Consider the following 18,594-nt stretch of genomic DNA (forward strand, 5'->3'; position numbering starts at 1 on the left):
AAATGAATGCATACAGGCTAGGGCATGGATTGCATGAATGGATTAATAAGAGAATGCATGAACATGTGGATGAGTGATAATGTAAATTAATATTTGTTAATGAGTATATATACAAATGAGTGAATATTGAATAGGCAAATGAGTATGAGAATGGATGAAAGAATTAATACATGAACAAATGAACATAAGGACGAATGAATGAGTACGGGAATGGACTGCAAGTGCATGCATGCAGGAGCAAATGCATAAGTGAGCGAATGAGCCAAAAGTGGGTGAGTGAGTGCCTTTGCTGTTTCTGCTGGATTGTGCTACCTTCTGAGTATGCTGTGACCGGGAAGCCTAAGATGCCAGGAGTCATCATTTATGTTGGAGGCAAAGTTCTGGGGGTAGGATTAAGGGCTAGGGATATTAGAGCCCAACTATACATAGAGAATGTCTTGGTTTGTCCTCCTGTCTGACATGTGCCAGACCCAAGGTGGTCCTCAGGCCCATGCTTCCCAGCACATGGGAACTCTGGGGAGCATCAAGTCACTGTCAGTCCCTTTCTGCCCACTGTCCCCTTTTTCCTACAGTCCGTACTCCTACCCAGCACCCCACCCCACCCCCAGCCAAGAGCACAAGCAGGCAGCCACAGACAAGGAAATTAATTCTGAGCATCCAAGAACAGCCTCCTGTAATAAAGAGGCTGCTGCAATATCTTTGCAACAAGCAGCAACCCACATGTTTGATTACAACAGGTTGAGCCATTCCACACTCCCCAGTGCCAGGGCTCAGGGAAAAGGGGAGGAAAAAAAAACACAACAACACCTAAACACCAAGCAAGAATGCACACTTCCTGACACGACCCACACACAAGGTCCTGGCTCAGTCTGGACTGATGGGGCTTTAGCGTTTCTTGCCGGGGAGTGCATGGCCATAACTACTATGCTTCTCTGCTTACCCGTTCCTGAGGAATGCTTTTTTTTATTTTTATTTTTTGGCTTCTTCTTTTTCCACTTCAGGCTGAGCCACATCAGGTTTTGAATGACTGACATCTTCCGTCTCTGCATTGGGAGCCAATTCCTTCAGGATTGTGACAAACCGGTATTTCGGGTCCCCCTGGCAACCACAGTATCCTATCTCCTGAGGATTGTGTGTCTCCAGGACGGAGGAGAACTGGCTTCTGAGTGAGAATCTACACCTTTCTCTTTCTTTCTGTGCTGCTACCTGGGTCATGTTTCAGACAGTTTGGTTGGGAGGAAAGGCTGTCCTGGATGTGAGGAGGAGATTCAAGAAATGTCCCTAGTGCTGGGAGAAGAGGGCACAGCAAAAAGAATCTTAGCAAGGAGGACCTCCCACTTTCAGTTTCCACTCCTGCCTTTGCTTGTCTTATGATGCAACTGTCCGTAACACCTGCCATGGAGGACCCGGTGCCCACTTGGATTCAGACACTTGTCAGTCATTGAATTAATCATCTTAGCTTTGCAGGAAAGAATGGGGCGGAGTTGTGGTTGCTCAGGGGTTGGGTGAGCCTGAGGGGAGGCAGAGGGGTGGTAGCGGGTGCAGGCTGTGCATCTCAGAGTTGGAGGCAGTGCCGAGGCTGCTGTAGCAGTTTTCTTCTTTGCCCCTAGCTTCCTTTTTTCCATGCTTGAGAAATTATGCATTGCTTGAAAATTATCTTTTTTCCAAAAAGGACATTGAACACAGTGTTAGGAAGGCCTATGTAGCCACCACCCCAACAACTTCCCATTCCACTTTCTGGTTTGTTTGGGGGTAGGGAAAGAGGGGTAGAGGCAGCAGGAGAAAGACCTTGGCCTTGGTGACTAACCAGTAGCCACTGGAGAAGACAGTGATGTGCAAATTACTGATTTTTATTGGACACTTTGGGGAATATAGTTGTTTGTCAGGAAATGAAAGAGAATGTTTGTGCTTATAAAATTATATGGAAAATCAATGCAGTGTTAAGTATATTTTTCAGTTGTTTGAGTCAAGACTGTTCTCCAGCCAATTCTAGCAAACTCTAAGGGAGACGAGACATCCCAAAACACAGCCAAGGGACTGAGCAGAAAGGTCAAGCTGTGGTTTATTGCTGCACTCCTGCACTTGGGGAAAGGCCCAAGTGGCTGTAGAAAGTTGTACATGTGGCTGTCAGCCCTCTGTCGTCAGCAGTGACCCTCAGAACCATGCTACACAGAATGTTCTGAAGTTTAGACTAATTCCTGGTTTTTCTTTTCTTGTGTTCCAACTTAAGGACTGAGCACAGAGGCCCTGAGCAGATGGGGAGACTGTGGGGAAATTGAGAGTTCATAAAAGCATTTTTCAGGCTAGAAGACAAGAGTTGTCTAGAACGTGAGCAAGAATGGGAGGCTCAGGGGTTCATGAGCCATTTACTGTCAGTAGAAGTGGGGTGCTCTGTGTTCCTAAATGTTATCTGTGGGTCTGTCTAGCTCTGAGCCTAGGACAAGGTTATGAAAGGAGGCATAGAAACAGCTGGGCTCCTCCCTCTTCCAGAGGATTGACATTGCACTGTGGCTGAGGGCCTTTGATGTGAAAGAATGAGAGAAGAGGAAGATAACACGCAAACTAGACTGATCCTAGGAGGTCAAAGACTGATAGTTGAGAAGCTACCAGTAAAACTCCCACCTGTGACCATCAGTTCTTTACCAGATAATATTTTTAAGATGCCAGATTGGGAGCAGACATTCTACTCTGCCATTCCTTCCCTGTGTGACCCATGCAAAATCACTGTCCTCTCAGCTCATTGTTCTTCGCCCCAGATAGTTGTTATAAGGAGCTTCTTAAGATGCCCTCCTCCTCTAAATTCTGTGGTTGTGTGAGAAGAGATCCCTCTGATTCATGGAGACAATAGTTCAGTGGAAGAGGATGGCTCTTGACTGAAGGGGATACCAGTTTTTTCCCTTGCTGGCTGCGGGGCTTAGGCAGGCCACATAACTTTGTTGTGCTTCCTTTTGAAAGTGGGAAAGTGGGTTCTGTTTGTTTGTTTGATTGGTAGGTTCTTTCCCCCCTCAACAGAATTATGGTGACGTTAATGCAATCATGTGTGCCAAACTGAAACCCAGAGCTCTCCCTCACTGCAGGGGCTGTGGATCCATGCTAGCTATTTACCATACAAAAGGGGGTGAAGAAAAAAACACCTTTTAACAAAGTGTCCTACTGCTGGTACTTATGGGAACAGTTGTGAAACGTAATAATAAATTCCAACGTCTTCTTCTTACAGACCAAAATGATCCTTTTGTAATGGCATGATAGATATAATTCAGGCTCTGCTTTAAATAGATATCCATGACAAAGCAAAATAAAGCACTGAATTTGAATTCTGTCTTTCCCATTGTGAGTCAGTTTCATCAGCTTGTGAGGTTGAATAAAGACCAAGGACTGTGGAAGAATTTGATGTTTGTAATATGTACAAGGGACACAGTACTTGACGCACTGGGTAAACAGTATCCGTTATGATGTTAACATTTATTATTTGAAATTCATAATTTTAAAAAATAAAGATCAAGGAAACAGCAAAACCTCAATTTGATTTTCACATTGCTCCATACTTGGGTACCACTTTTTCCACAAGAAAGATTTTCTCTGCCTGTCTTCTTTCATTTACTCATTGTTTTCTCAAGTGATGGGTGGAGATAATTAAAAATATCATCTAGATTTTCCTCAAGTATTAGAAGTTTCTAGAGGCTTTCAACTGTGTTGCAAACACACCCCGGCTCTTACTGCTTGCTCTAGTAACAATCTTTTCAGAGAGCTCTGACATTTGGGGGTGAGCCCTCTTTGGCTGATGTGACTCAGCTGGCTGTGATTGTGATGAATGGTAATTACAGACCCAAAGTCATCTGGCCAAATATTTGATACTTTGAACAGAGAACCACAAATCCTTTAAAAATACAAAACATGATTGGTCTCATTTTCATTTCTATTGGTGTAGATATGAATACAATAAAATGCCTTCAGAGCCTCCAACTCCTGGATCCTCAGCCTTATATTAGAACCTTAGCAATAGAATTTGCTTGTTAGTTTGGTCCTTTGAATTGCAATTCCTTTAAATGATGATGATTTTTCCTCCAATGCCAAAAAAAAAGGAAGAAGTGACAGGTCAATTTAAATATTATCTAATTAGAGAACAAAATATACTGTGATCTTAATAATCTTAGTTATGAGCAGACAAAAGAAGAGCATATATAAACCAATAAAAATAAAATACCAATCTTAAGGGTAGACAGCAATGAAATTTGAATTATAGTTGTCTTTGCATAGTGGAAATATAATTCTCTTTCTTCTATCAATTTCCCCTACTTTTTCAATATTTACTGATGTACATATATTACTTTTAAGTAAAAAAAATAGTTTTTTATATTTTTAGAAGAATTGTTATATTAAGTAATGGTGCTTTTTTTAGAACAGCCAGTTCTTTTATATCAAGTCAAATAGTAACTGACTGCACTTTACCTTTGTAGTAGCAAATATCTCCCGTTCATTGTACCTGATTTTTAAGCAGGTATTAATGCACATTTAATAAGGTCTTGGGGTATGCCCACCTTAGTGGTAGAGCACTTGCCTAGCATGTACAAGGCCCTGGGATCAATTCACAGCACTGCCAAAAAGAAAAAAGCAATACAAAACAAAACAAAAAAAGCTTTATTTTAAGTTTTCTGCCTCAATGGTGTATTGACAGTAATCAGGCAGGCTCCCGTTGGATTGTCTAACTTTACGACTGCAGTGTGTTAGACTTTGTTGGTGGTGTTTCCAACACAGGCCACCTACATGTTTTCTTTTCTGATTTTTTAATAACACCATTGGAAATTTTTATTATAAAGGCAATGCATGTTCATTATAGAAAATGTTGCAGAGAAGAAAATTGATAAACATAATACTATATTTCCTCCACCTAGAAGTAATCCCTGTTGAATGCATGTGAGTTTCCTGTTTTTGTATATATATGTGAACTGGATACATTTTAAGCAACTGAGATTATATAGTATATGTGTGTATGCATGCACATGTATGTCTGTATGTCATGAGCATTCTTAATGCCATTACAATTATTTATAAATTTTTGTGCTTGTATAGTAATGCACAAACCGTAACTTATTCAACTACTTCTTTTTTCTGAGTATTTAGGTTCCTCTCAACCCAATTTTTAAAATGCAAGCAATGCTATAATAATCATATTCATGTTCCCATCTTTGATTATTTTCTTAGCACAAAGTGCTAGAATTGGAATTAATGGGTCACAGAATATCAACATTTAAAAAACTTTTTATAGTCAAAGAAATGCAAAGTTGGACAATAATGAGAAGCAAACTTCTCATTCAATATCCATCAAACTGCAAAAAGGAAAACCACTTCCCACATGCTTATAAACATTGGAAATTATCTTTCTTTTTCACCTTTGACATATTGATATACAAAAACTAGTCCTTTAATATTGTTTTAATTTATATTCCTTTGATTACTAGAGAGACAAAATTCTTTTTCATGTTTATTAGCTGTTTGTGTGAATTTTCTGTTCATGACCTTTATCTATTTTTTTCTAAGTTTTTTTTTCAATTCATGAAAGATCCATCTCTATTAAAGATAGCAGACCTTTGTCACTTCTATTTGCCTTTTATTTTTTAATGAATTTTTGGTATGCAGAAATTTATTTTATGTAGTTGATTGCTGATATCTCTCATCACCATGTCTTCCCATTGTGATCCTTAGAAGTACTTCCTCATTCAGACATCAGATACTCATAGCTAGCATTTTTGAGGGGTTTTTTATTATTATTAACATAAAAATACAGGGTGAGCTGCATCAAGTGATGAGGCCTGTGAATTTTATCAGGAGGTGCTTTCCACCTCTTGCATCATTAGGACACATGGAGCATTGCCTTTCCAGAGTGCCCTAAGGTCCCAGAGATGCAAGCACAGGAGGAAAGAGCAAGCCAAGATCTGCTAAAAAGCCAGCAAGAGAGATTTTGAGTATAGGCATGGGTGTTTCGACTGTCATGTAGCAAGTGTGATTTTAAATGTTAGTAACTGGGAAGTCGTTTGGCAGCAGGGCTGCCATAAAAAGGCAGTCTGAGAGAGTAGGTCTGTGGGTCTTCCTCCAACAAGGCCCCTGCACTGGAGAAATATGAGTGTGGTCTCAGGTGGCAGACAGGAAACTAAATGATTCTGAATTAGATCTTTGCTTTGGGTCACATCTGACCAACTCCATTTTCCTCTGTCATTTTGAGGCAATGGTTCTTAGCTTGGAGTGCTGTACACCAGTGAATTCTGCACAGAGGAAGAGATCAAGGTCCCCAAGCAGCAGCGTGGCAGTGGTAGAAAGAACATCGGCTGAGGAATTCCACGGACCAGAGTCTAACTCTTTGTTCTGTCAATGCCTAGCCATGTGATGCTGAGCCTTGGTTTTTTTGTCTATAAAATGGGGCTAATAACAGTCAACTTGCATACTTCTTGTAAATAGTATCATGCATCACACCTATCATACCCTCCATACAGATCTGCAGTGTCTTTTGGGTCCTAGATTCTAAAAGCAGAGGGTTGTATATTTGCTGGTCCACTCAATAGGATTTCTTGTGCCATCAAACAACAGAGACTTAATTTCTCTAAATCAAAGCTCCTGATTTGCTTTCTTTCAATTGATGAACTTATAAAAAGCACTAACTGTGGTATGAAGGTAGAACTTTATTTCACTAGACATGTAATCATTTGCCTTTGTTAGGAAAAAAAACTGAAATTATGGGAACCAGAAGTGTTCTAGAAAATTAGGCATGGCTTCAGATACAGTATTAAATGGACTTTACATTGTAAACTCTTCAAACCTTCCTAGAAGGTGGCCCTGTTTTTCATTGATCTGCATATTGTCTAAGTATAGTATGCACATGTGATAATACTGATTCAATATGTCACTATAAAGAGTTACTTTATTGTGGCAGGCATGAATTATTAATGCTTTTTAAACTAATGTTTAAAAACCTTTGTGGCTTTCTGTATGAGAGAGAATTAAATATGAATTTTTTTTTAAAAAAAGCAATACTGCAAAGCAATACTGCAGTTCTTTATTGAGCAGCTATTAGGCACTAGCACTGTGCCAGTTCCAGTCCTGGAGGAAGAAAACAAAGGGTGTGGGGATGGAGCAGGGAGGGAGGAGAATGGAGCCAAACACATCAGCTTTGCTATTAGGAGTTCAGCTGAACTGGGGAAAAAGATAGTGATGTCAGATTTAAATAAAAATTCAATCCACCCGACCTCCTGTTAAGTGCTTTAAAGAATAGTGTTATAATCCTAACTATTTATGAATTTGATTTATATGACATACACTAAAGGCAGTAAATACAATTTAAAAATCAGAAGTGAAAGACCTTTTGAGTCACTGCCTAGGGCTTTAGAGCTATGAAAGTCCAGGATCCTGCAGGGTGTCAGAGAGGGAGGAGAGCTTAGGGACCAGTTCTCCTCCCTCCAAATCCTGGGAAGAGCACCTTCAAGGCCCCCACACCTCCTTCAAGCAGGTGAAAAGTCTGATGAAGAGTTAAAACTGAATTCAAATCACTTACTTCATGTGTAACCTGAGAGAAGCTTCTGAGTATCTCTCTGAGTCTCAGTTTTCTCATCTGTAAAAAGGAGCGATAATTTCCCTGATGGCCCATGGTGTTAAGAGTAACAAAGGACAGGCCTCTGAGGGCCCCTGAGAACCAAGAGGAGAGCCACACATTCACACCCTCTCAGACAACCTTGAGGCAACAGAGTACCTGGGGTGCATTGAACCCTCTAGTTTAGAAGTGTCCCTACCTCCCACCAAGTCACTCAGATGCTTCAGGTTTCTTCCTGTTCACCTGTGTTTCTAAGCAGCAAAGGAGATGAGTTCCTGTACCCTGGACAGGTCTCTACCTGATGAAGCAGACCAGAGTCATATAATGATCCAACCACATCAAGGGGAAAATGTTGAAGGAGAAATATGGTATTTTTTAGAACACTAAAATCATGTGCCGTATTGTCTGTCACGCCCTTGACAGCTTGAGAAGCCCTTTGTTTTGAGAAGAGAATAATGTGTTATATATAGATTTACTCATGACATTATGCTGGGCATGCCAAATTTAAAGGTGCCATCTATTCAGACAGCACTTACACATTTAGGATTATAACTGGAAAGACTTTGTGTGGCCACAGCACCTAAGGAAGCCTTCATTCACCTCCTTGTATGTGCCCATTTAGGAGCTGAGAGTAGAAAGTGAACCCACCACAGAGATCAGCACAATAAGAAAAAGAGAGGAAAAGAAGAAGTATAGATTTTCTGTCCTTGAAGGTAATAAGCAGATTGAGAGAGCACTTACTTTTACAAACAGTAGAAAGGGGATAAAAACAAAAAAAAAATTTTTTTGAGATATCTTTGGCAATGCAGACCTGGTCCAATCAGCCTCACTCAGAAATATCTATTTCTTCTGATGAAGAGTTGCAAATTCTGCTTCCTCCATCCCACCTAATCCTCATCAGGAAATCTAGCAGTATAGAAATGCTTCCATATGCAGGAAACTGGTTTCCCCATTTTTGCTGAGGGGGAATAAAGAAAAATGTAGTTGAGTAGCCAGCTTGCGTAGACAAGTAAATGCTTTGCTGCAGCAACATATATTGAGTAACAGCAGCCCTCAGAGCTTGCCATAAATAACTTTCCAAGCCTGCGGGTCTCAGCTCACTGTTTGTTGAGGTTTTGCCACAACATGGCCTATTAGCAGAAATTTAATTATAATTTACATAGGTTATGGAAATAATCTAAGATCATCAAAATAGGACCCAAACATTCTGAATTTGGAAATACTTAAAGAGGGAGTGCATGTATGGTAGACAGAATCTGTTATCTTAGAATCCAGTTTCTGCTCTGTTTTTAACTAGTTCGGTGAATTTAGATGGGCCACTACATCTGTCTGGGCCTCAATATTATTAATGAGATACTGAGAAAATAAAAATATCTACATCACAGAATTACGTGGGATAGCGTAAGCAAAATTACATTGTTGCTGGGCACAGTGGCATATGCCTGTCATCCCAGCATCTGGGAGCGGGTTGCTAAGGCAGGAGGATTGCAAGTTCAAAGCCAGCCTCAGCAAAATCGAAGTGCTAAGCAACTCAGTGAGACCCTGTCTCTAAATAGAATACAAAATAGGGCTGGGGATGTGGCTCAGTGGTTGAGTGTCCCTGAGTTCAATCCCCAGTACAAAAAACAAAAAGGATGTTGTCACCTGTTTAACACCAAACAGACTGTCGGCGATGCTATTGGTACAAAAATGGAAATACCACAGGTACGATGCAAAGAGCAATGACTTTGGAGCAAACTGTTTGAGACTGGCTTCTGACTCCATTTCCTTGTGACAAACTCAGATTTTTCTGGCCCTTGGCTTCCGTTTTGTCATCTGTAGTAAGGATCATCCATGACGTCTATTTTCACATCACAGACAGTTTACATGGGAGAATCTGGTAACCTGCAAACCACTCCAAAGGAACCACCTCTATATTTGCTTTCCCAAGTATCCTTTGTATTAGCTTAGTGGTTGGCACATTGGAAATATGCCACAAATTTTGTGTAATGAAAAAAAAATGAGAAAAGAAGAACAATTCTCAAGTTTTACATTTTCTTAGAGCCAGAACAGGGCCAGGTAATATGTTGTTTCAAATTTTTGTCCAGTTTAGAGTTAGACAAGTCATTACTTGTTTTGTCATATCTCTGAAGGAACATCTGGCTGTTTCTGACATTCCTCTTCCACTCTGATTTGGAAATATAATCAAAGATGAGAGGGAATATTTTTCCACACCAGCTTCATGATTTGCCTAAATACACATGGCCACTAAGTAGGAGGGTCAAGAATGGAATTCATGTCAGGCTGACACAAAGCTCTCTTCTTTTTCCCCTACATGAATGTATTTAACCTGAAGTTCAGCTGTTATCTTGAAAAAGGCCACTTTTAGACTAGGCTCAGAGCCTACTGCCTTTTCTTGTGAGGGGAGTGCCCTTGGGAGGCAGAAGGGATGCTGCTCCTGAGTTTCCAAGCTCCCCTGCTTACTCCAGATGGGGAAGAATTATAATCATGCATTATTCTGCCAGGCTATAGGTAAGAACACATCTTTGGGCCAAACTTTGGGAAATGATTTCAAGGAAAATTCAAATGCCTGTCTTAAACATCTGGATTGTACTTACAATAATTTCCTAATCAAAGATGTCATTGGTGAAAAAAAATGACCAAGTCCTGTCTCTGCATCTTCAATATTGATAAGGACTGAAGAACCCTTCCAGGCAGATGCATTTCTCCTTTGATATTTGCAAAGACATTTTAAAAGGGAATAATCAGATCACCACACCTCCTCTAGTTTGACACTAAAGTGTTTGGCAAATGGACCCTGTCTTTTCCCTCTTACCCTCAGCCTCAGACATCTCTGCTGAGATGACGAGCAAAGCCAAAACATTTCTTCTCTTAAGATTGTCCTGCCAGCTTTCCTAAGAAAGCCTGACTATTTGAGAGCTGTCTGCACTGGCCTTTGGCATTTTTTTTTAAACAAGAGAAAAGAAGAGAATTCATTTCTTGTCCCACATGAATTTGCACTTTAAAATGTGCTGCATGCAATAGTAATATCATTTCATTTCATCTAATTAATGGCTATCATGGGTAAAGTACAGCATTATGCTTAGAATTCTGTGCACAGAGTAATTGCTCCAGATATATGTACACAATGTTACTGAAACATGTAGTAATGGGAGTTTTGACAATACTGTGCTTTTAAAGTCTTTTAAGAATACCATGGGCCTGTCTACAAAAGAGCAGTGTGAAGTGAGAATTTTAAAATGCTAATATGGGTATAAAATGAAGTTGAACATTAACCCCTGTCTGTGATGGCCAATATTAGCTTAATCCTTATCTTACTGTTCTGCCTTGACTGGATTTGTTCATTTGCCTCAAATTTATATCTTAAGAATGAGCTGGGCATTAGGCATACAGTGGTCAGCAAGACAGACACCTGCCCTCCTGAAGTTTCCAGAACCACAGGAAAGACAAATATTGAATATGCAACTAATGGTAATGCTGAGTGTTATTTAAAAAGAAAAGAGGCAAGTTTAACAGGTTGAAAATGCTCTTTTTTAGGTCTGTTACAAATATCATCTTCTGGGCATGTGCTCCTTCTCTGCATGAAATATCCTGCCCAACTTCTCTGAGCAGGGAATCTTTGAAACAAACATATCATCTCACATATTCCCTGAACCCAGAAGTAAAATGAGGGGCTTTTCTGCACTGTGATCCCAAGATGTAGCTCAAGCCCTTTGTTAAGAGACTGTTGAGTGCCATTCCAGGACTCTGTTCCTGAGGTCAGATTCCTTAAGACTGGATCAGGGCTCTTCTGCTTACTAACTGGCCATAAGGAATTAAATTACCTTCTGGCCTCAGTTTCCCCATCTATAAAATGGAGATTTATAATAGCAGACAACTCTTAGGACTATTAAGCTGATTAAATGGATTCATCATATAAAAACCCATTTAAAACCGTTATTCCTAGTATGCAACAAATTCTTAATAAAGATTGGTTCTTGCGACAGTAGCACTAAATAGTTCTTTGCTGGAATTACATGCTTAATACATCTGTCTTCTTCACTAGGTCATAAATTACTAGACTTCAAACTCTTGATTTATCCATTCCTCCAGTTCTAGCACTTGGCATACGGCTTGCCATACAGTAGGTGCTCAAACATTGTTTGATAAATACATGCAAGAGTGGTGAATCCTTGGCTGCTCACAGTGGTGCATGCCTATAATCCCAGCAGCTTGGGAGGCTGAGGCAGGAGGATTACAACTTCAAAGCCAGCCTCAGCAAAAGTGAGGCACTAAGCAACTCAGTGAGATCCTATCTCTAAATAATATATAAAATAGGGCCGGGGATGTGGCTCAGTGGTAGAGAGCCCCTGAGTTCAATCCCTGGTAACTCCCCCAACTAAAAAATTATATGTATATCATAAATATGATATACATACTGTGAGCCCAGATCAAGAAAACTAGGTCAAAGTATTTTAGAAACTTGGTTCACGTCCCCTATATGATTTTGTTCTATTTGCTGGCGAATAACAAGTTAAAAAAGAAAAAAAAAAGTGTGTGTATCATTGCAACCATCATTTGATGTGCTCCTTGGTTCTTTTATTTAAATGAATGTTCTCTTCAGGTTCCTTGGACGCCAGGGAAAATAACTGACATTTCTTTAGATTCAGCCATCACATTCTTTGAATGAGAAAACAATATCGTCTCTCTCTTTTTTTAATTATGCCAAGCCGAGTGTTTGAGACTCATACAACAATGCAATTTTATTTCATCAAGTGCCTTTCATCTCAAGCTGCATCCCTGGCATTCAAGTTAAATAATAAATAATACAACCCAAGGTGTTTAGAAGGGGGAAGGGAAATTAAAGGGCCCAAAACAAAGGAGGAAATCTCTGAGAACAGAGAACCTATAATCAGATTTCAGAGGACCTCCAACTCCTTGTCCAGCTGTGATTGTTTGGTGACGTTTCAGACAGAATAACTGGAATGGGGATGTGGTTTAGCAAACGGCTTAAACAATGGCTTTGATTTCATGGTGATGACACAGTTGCACTGTATTTGTCGTGCTGTTTTGGAGCTCTTTACATACCATGCAGGACTTTCCATTTAGATGGACGTGTCTCAACAGGCAAAATGCTGTCCCCCTCTGCATCGTCAGAGGAGAATCGAATTGGCAGTGGGGAGCTCTGATGGGCACTGTGAGTCTATCCATGTCCCAGAGTACAAGAGTGAGAGGCCTGAAATTGCAATAACGAGAACGAGCATTTGTCGATACTCCCTGCATGCCAGGCATTATCGTAAGTGCTTCACATATTCTATTTCAGGGGATTGGCAAACTCCAGCCCATGGGCCAAATCCACCTGGGGCCCATTTTTGTGCAGCCTGAGAACCAACAATCTCCATATTTTTGAAAGATTAAGAACAAGATTTTAAGAAGGACAATAAATACAAGAAGAATATGTGATCTTCTGAGACTTGCAAAAGCCTGACACCATTACTTTCCCTTGTTTTACAGAAGTCTGTGGACCCCTGCCCTCACTCATTAATATTAATTCGAGCTAATAGTATTGTCCTGTGTAATAATGTGAGCATTTATTACCCCCATTCTATTATTTGGATGGTATAAGCACTCACCTGTTATTATACAGCTCATTAGTGTGACTACTCCCCAGGGATCTCCAACTCAAATACTTAGAGGACTTAAGCAATGTAAATCAGTAATGTAGACTTAGGAGGGACTGTGACAATGGAGAGGGCACATGTCCCTTGAAAAGGACACCTGTGTTTCTGTATAAATAGTGCAGCAATCAACATGGGAGTGTAGATGTCTCTTTGACATACTGATTTCCTTTTCTTTGCATGTGCAAGAAATTGTAAATGGTTGAGGTGATAGATAAGCCAGTGACCCAGATCCGATCAGTATGCATTGTGTATCTGTGTTGAAATATCACACCATATCCCATAAATACATACTGTTTTGTGTCAGTGAAGAAATGGGAGCAGCATCCGTGCAGTTCAGGCCTATGGTAGCCCTGCAATAGAAAAGCCAAAAAATCAGATTTTTATGTAAGACCTCCTAATTTTTGAATGTTGGCAATGAATTGAAAGTTTTTTAAGTACTCTGAATTAAGCCAAAACAATCTGGCAGGCTGAATGTAACCTAAGAGCCATAGTTTGGAAATGCTGCCTATTATTATGAGTTCACTTGGCCCAACTCCTTACCTTCACAGTGAGAAAATTGAGGATGAGAAAAGAAGAGCGGCTTGTCGAGGATCCCAGAGCTTAGTAAGAGGAAAATCCAAGTCTTTCAAACTTATATTTGAACTCTGTCTACTGAGTACTTCTCTGATGTTTAATTGGTAAAATGAATGTTGATACATAGGGGAAAATATCGTATGTACTTTTCTAGACCACTAAGTACTGCTAGAAGATGACAGAAGGTCAGACAGACTGGGAGATACACTTTAAGATGATCTGGGAACTTTCACCTCCCCCTATTTTTATGGCTTTGAAAACAGTCCGAGAATGTTGCTATAATGTCCAAAGTCACGCAGCTATGTAGGGGGGAGAGGTTGGTCTTCAGCTTCAGACCCCAGTCTTATTCTAATATTTTCCCTTGCTCATGATGAACTCTGAATATTTCAAGTACATCTTCAAGAGCTCTTTTACTATGCTTAGCTGAGCTAAGCTGAGAGTCACATATAGCCGCATGTCTGGTGAGTTAATAGACGGTCACCACTTCACTCAAGTTGAAAGTTGGCTTGAGTTAACTTGCTTTCTAGGTGGTGAATTCTGAGAGAGCTGGTTCAGAGGGCAATGAGGGAGAAATGTATACATGAGGATAGAAGTTATATTTTCACAGGTCAGTAAGGCTACAGACAGCAGCTAACAGGGTTGCTTTCACATTGAAACCTCCAAGAGCCAGGGCACAAGCGGGGCTGCCTGGGTCCAGGTAACCCTGAATGGGAAAGAGGCTTCTGCTTATGCTGGCAAGAAACACAGCACAGCTCCCACAAAGGCTAGAGGGAGAGAATTCAGTGTCTTTCTACACTTGGAGGGTCTTGCATGCTACAGAACACGTAGAGTTAGAACCCTAGGAGCAACAGGTCCAGAGAAGGTACTAGAAGCAGTGGTACTAGCGAGGGTTTACCTTGACTGACTTCAAAGTGGCTACAATTGGTGAGAGTCTTGCCCTCAAAGCAGTAGAGGAAACTGCTTGTAAACCTGTGAGACATGCAAGGGCTCCTGAAAACAGCAGGTGGTGAAAGAAGAAGAATCTGAGCCGGAAATGATGATATGCCTCCGTAATCCCAGATTCTGGAAGGCACAAGTTCAAAGCCAGCCTTAGCAGTTTAGCAAGGCCCTAAATAAACAAGACCCTATCTCAAAAAAATTAAAATTAAAATTAAAAATGGCTGAGGATGCAGCTCAGTGATTGAGTACCCCTGGGTTCAATCCCAGGTACCAAATTAAAAAAGAAAATAAAGGCAGCGGGTGGGGAGTGTCTGATGTTCTAGTCATGCACATAGAAAGAAAGACAGCAAGATAAGTATATCAGATGGTTTCATTTGTACACTTGGAAAACTAGACCAATAAAAACATGGCCCCCGAGAGAGACCATGGTCTGAGGCCTTGCTATTCAAGTGTGGTCCCTGGACCAGTACCAGCTCAGTACCGTGGCAGTGGCTGAGTAACTCTTACAGTGCTAGCCTTGAAGATGATCGTGAATTTCTGTTATACCCAGGGGCTAGATGCACTCTGGCTCCTGCTTCTTCTCTAACACTTACTCAAATGTGGCATTTATACACAATGGAGTATTACTCTGCATTAAAAAATGACAAAATCATATAATTTGGAGGGAAATGGATGGCATTAGAGCAGATTATGCTAAGTGAAGCTAGCCAATCCCTTAAAAACAAATGCCAAATGTCTTCTTTCATATAAGGAGAGTAACTAAGAACAGAGTAGGGACGAAGAGCATGAGAAGAAGATTAACATTAAACAGGGATGAGAGGTGGGAGGGAAAGGGAGAGAGAGGGAAATTGCATGGAAATGGAAGGAGACCCTCAGGAGTATACAAAATTACATACAAGAGGAAGTGAGGGGAAAGGGGAAAAATATAAGGGGGAGAAATGAATTACAGTAGAGGGGGTAGAGAGAGAAGAGGGGAGGGGAGGGGGGGAGGGGGGATAGTAGAGGATAGGAAAGGCAGCAGAATACAACAGACACTAGTATGGCAATATGTAAATCAATGGATGTGCAACTGATGTGATTCTGCAATCTGTATACGGGGTAAAAATGGGAGTTCATATCCCACTTGAATCGAAGTGTGAAATATGATATATCAAGAACTATGTAATGTTTTGAACAACCTACAATAAAAATTAATTTAAAAAAAAGAAAAAAAAAGACACTTCTTCTCTGAAGAGTAAACAAAGAAAGAGAGGAGTGGGTAGAATCCTACAAACAAAAGACATAAACACAAGAGAGAGAGACAATGGAATTCTTAGGAAGATGTTGAAAGGTAGTCCCCCAGGAGTTCTGCCACAGGCTTAGAATGCAACTTGTCCATATTTGAATGGTGTAGACAAAGGGAAATGAAATTCCTGTGAGACAGGAAAGGAAAATAAGCAAGGAAAGGAAAGAAAGGAAACTGACAGATTATTGGATGGATTGAAATGTATTGAGAAATTTATAACTTGGTAGAGTTTAGGGATAAAAGAACAATCAGTATGTAAACTGCCAAACAACCATAAAACAAAACAACACAAAATCGCCAGTTATTAACTGGAGAGAAAACAAAATTTAGTACAAGAAATTACATCATAGTATACTACATGGCTCAGTTGAAAAAAACATTTTATGCAATCATGACAATGGAAATATTAAAATTTAACCATAATTATGATGTAAGTACATTGAAAGGACAGAGAAAAGGGAAATGGCTACATAGAGGAATGCAATTAAATTATTATCTACAATTATAGGAAATATATTAGTATAATCCCTAAAAATTAAAAATAGAGAAACTACCATAGAAGTATATTATTAAGAAACATGGAAATAAAAATCAGGAGAAATGACTCAACTAGTTGGAATTTGGGGAGAGGGAATATTAGGTGGAGTTGACTGGCGAAATTATAGGGCAGAGGACTGTTTGGCATTAAAATCCTTGTAGAATATTTGACTTTCAAAATTATGTTCATGAACCACTTTGGTAAAAATAAAAATTAAGTTGAAAATGAAATGAGGCATTTATATGGGCTTCCAAGTCCTGTGCTAAAGAAAGGGGCCTGAGAACATACAGGCACTCTACCTTAGGTCATATCCTCCTGTAAAATCATAAGGAAGTGACAATCACCTAGAGATTGGTATTAAGACCAGGAGGGAACACTGACCAGAAATATAAGAACCCTGACTTCTATTCTTGGTTCCATCATCTGTGATCCTTCAACCCTCGATTTTCTTATCTGTAAAGCAATAGTCCTATCCTGTCTATCTCACAGAGCTGTTGTGATGATCATGGAAGATAGTAAATGCTTTGTCAATTGTAAAGCACTCAACAGATGTAAATAATGTTATCATTATTCTACCCACGCATAAGAATGGTAGATAGTTTAATATATTGTAATTTATACCATCTGGTTTATTTTTTATTTTAGCAATTTTTTTCTTAAACCTAAAATAAAATTGACTCATTATGGATATTTGGCAAATACTAAAAACAAGAAAGAAATGAAAACTAAAAATTATCTTTAATTTCATTATTAAGATATTTTTATTGCTAACCTTACCTCACATACCTTTGCTATATATCTATGATAAGTTCCTACTAATATAGATAAGGTGGCTACTTTCCCGATTCATGAAGTATTTTTGTGCACCTTGATCTATGATGACTGTATAAAGATCCATCATTCTATTGTGTGCCATAATACATTTGATCATATGCTAATTGGTTGATATTTAGATTGTTTCCAATTTGCTTCTATTGCTACAAACACAGATGAAACCCCTTTATATAATTCTTTGAGATCCATGATTATTTTCTTTGGTTAACTCAATTAAATGTAGAAAGATACACACAATGGAAGTATTTGATAAAAACTGCTAAATTCTCTTCAAGAAAGGTTGTATTAATATATACACATATGAGGAATATAAGAAAAATAACTGTTTTCTGGGTGTGTTGTATTCTCTCTTGTTTTCTCATTTGATAAGCAAAAAAGAAACAAAAACTCAGTATTGTATCTTGCATTTCTTGGAGTTATTAGCATATGAAATACTTACATTGAGATTTGTACTTTTTTGGTAAATTAGGTTTTTGTCCTTCGCCCACTTTTCTTTTGAGATATGTTTTTCTTATACTGTAACCTCATTATATATTAAGGACGATAGCAACTTTTTCATTTACGCATCAAATACTTCATAGACATTTTGTTGTTCTTTTGATTTTTGTTTTAGATTTTTAAATTTACAAACATTTAAAATTTTGACATAGTCAAATCTATTGATGTTTTTCTTTATGATTGCTTCCTTTCTATGTCACACACTAAAAGGGTTTCTTCACCTCCAAAATCATAAAAATTGTCACCTATGACTCATAGAATTTTCATATTTGGGTTTTTTTAATTAAGTGTAAAAAAAAATTTTAAAGAGATACTATGAAAGGACAGGGATCTAATTTTCCCTTCCTGCCACATGCATGGTTTGTCAATTGCTTCAGTACAGAATTGAAATGTACACCTTTTGCCAACTGATTTGAAACTTCCCATGCATTGTTTTGTTTAAGAATCAACAGACTTGCCAGGTGCAGTGGTACACACCTATAATCCCAGTGACTCATGAGGCTAAGGCCAGAAGGTTACAAGTTTCAGGACAGCCTCAGCAACTTAGTGAGACTCTGTCTCAAAACAAAACAAAACAAACAATTAACAACAACAACAACAAACATATATATATATTTGACTGGAGATATAGCCTGTGGTAAATAACTGGAGATGTAGCCTGTGGTAAACTATCCCTCTATTCAATCCT

General features: G+C 39.2%; 1 long non-coding RNA gene across 2 annotated transcripts in view; it reads left to right on the plus strand.

Moving 5' to 3' along the window:
- Nucleotides 1-791: 791 nt before the first annotated feature.
- The window catches only part of LOC143640505 (uncharacterized), a 162,135-nt gene continuing 144,332 nt past the window's right edge, over nt 792-18,594 (plus strand). Inside the window, exons 1-3 of one of the 2 annotated variants that reach the window (XR_013154959.1) lie at nt 792-856; nt 1,002-1,166; nt 6,221-6,272. This is a non-coding gene — a long non-coding RNA (uncharacterized LOC143640505). Of the gene's footprint in view, nt 857-1,001; nt 1,167-6,220; nt 6,273-18,594 lie in introns of those variants that run through there. The other variant, XR_013154958.1, reaches the window with a different exon arrangement.

The sequence above is a fragment of the Callospermophilus lateralis genome, unplaced genomic scaffold (genome assembly GCF_048772815.1).
Source record: "Callospermophilus lateralis isolate mCalLat2 unplaced genomic scaffold, mCalLat2.hap1 Scaffold_314, whole genome shotgun sequence".
Lineage (NCBI taxonomy): Eukaryota > Metazoa > Chordata > Mammalia > Rodentia > Sciuridae > Callospermophilus > Callospermophilus lateralis.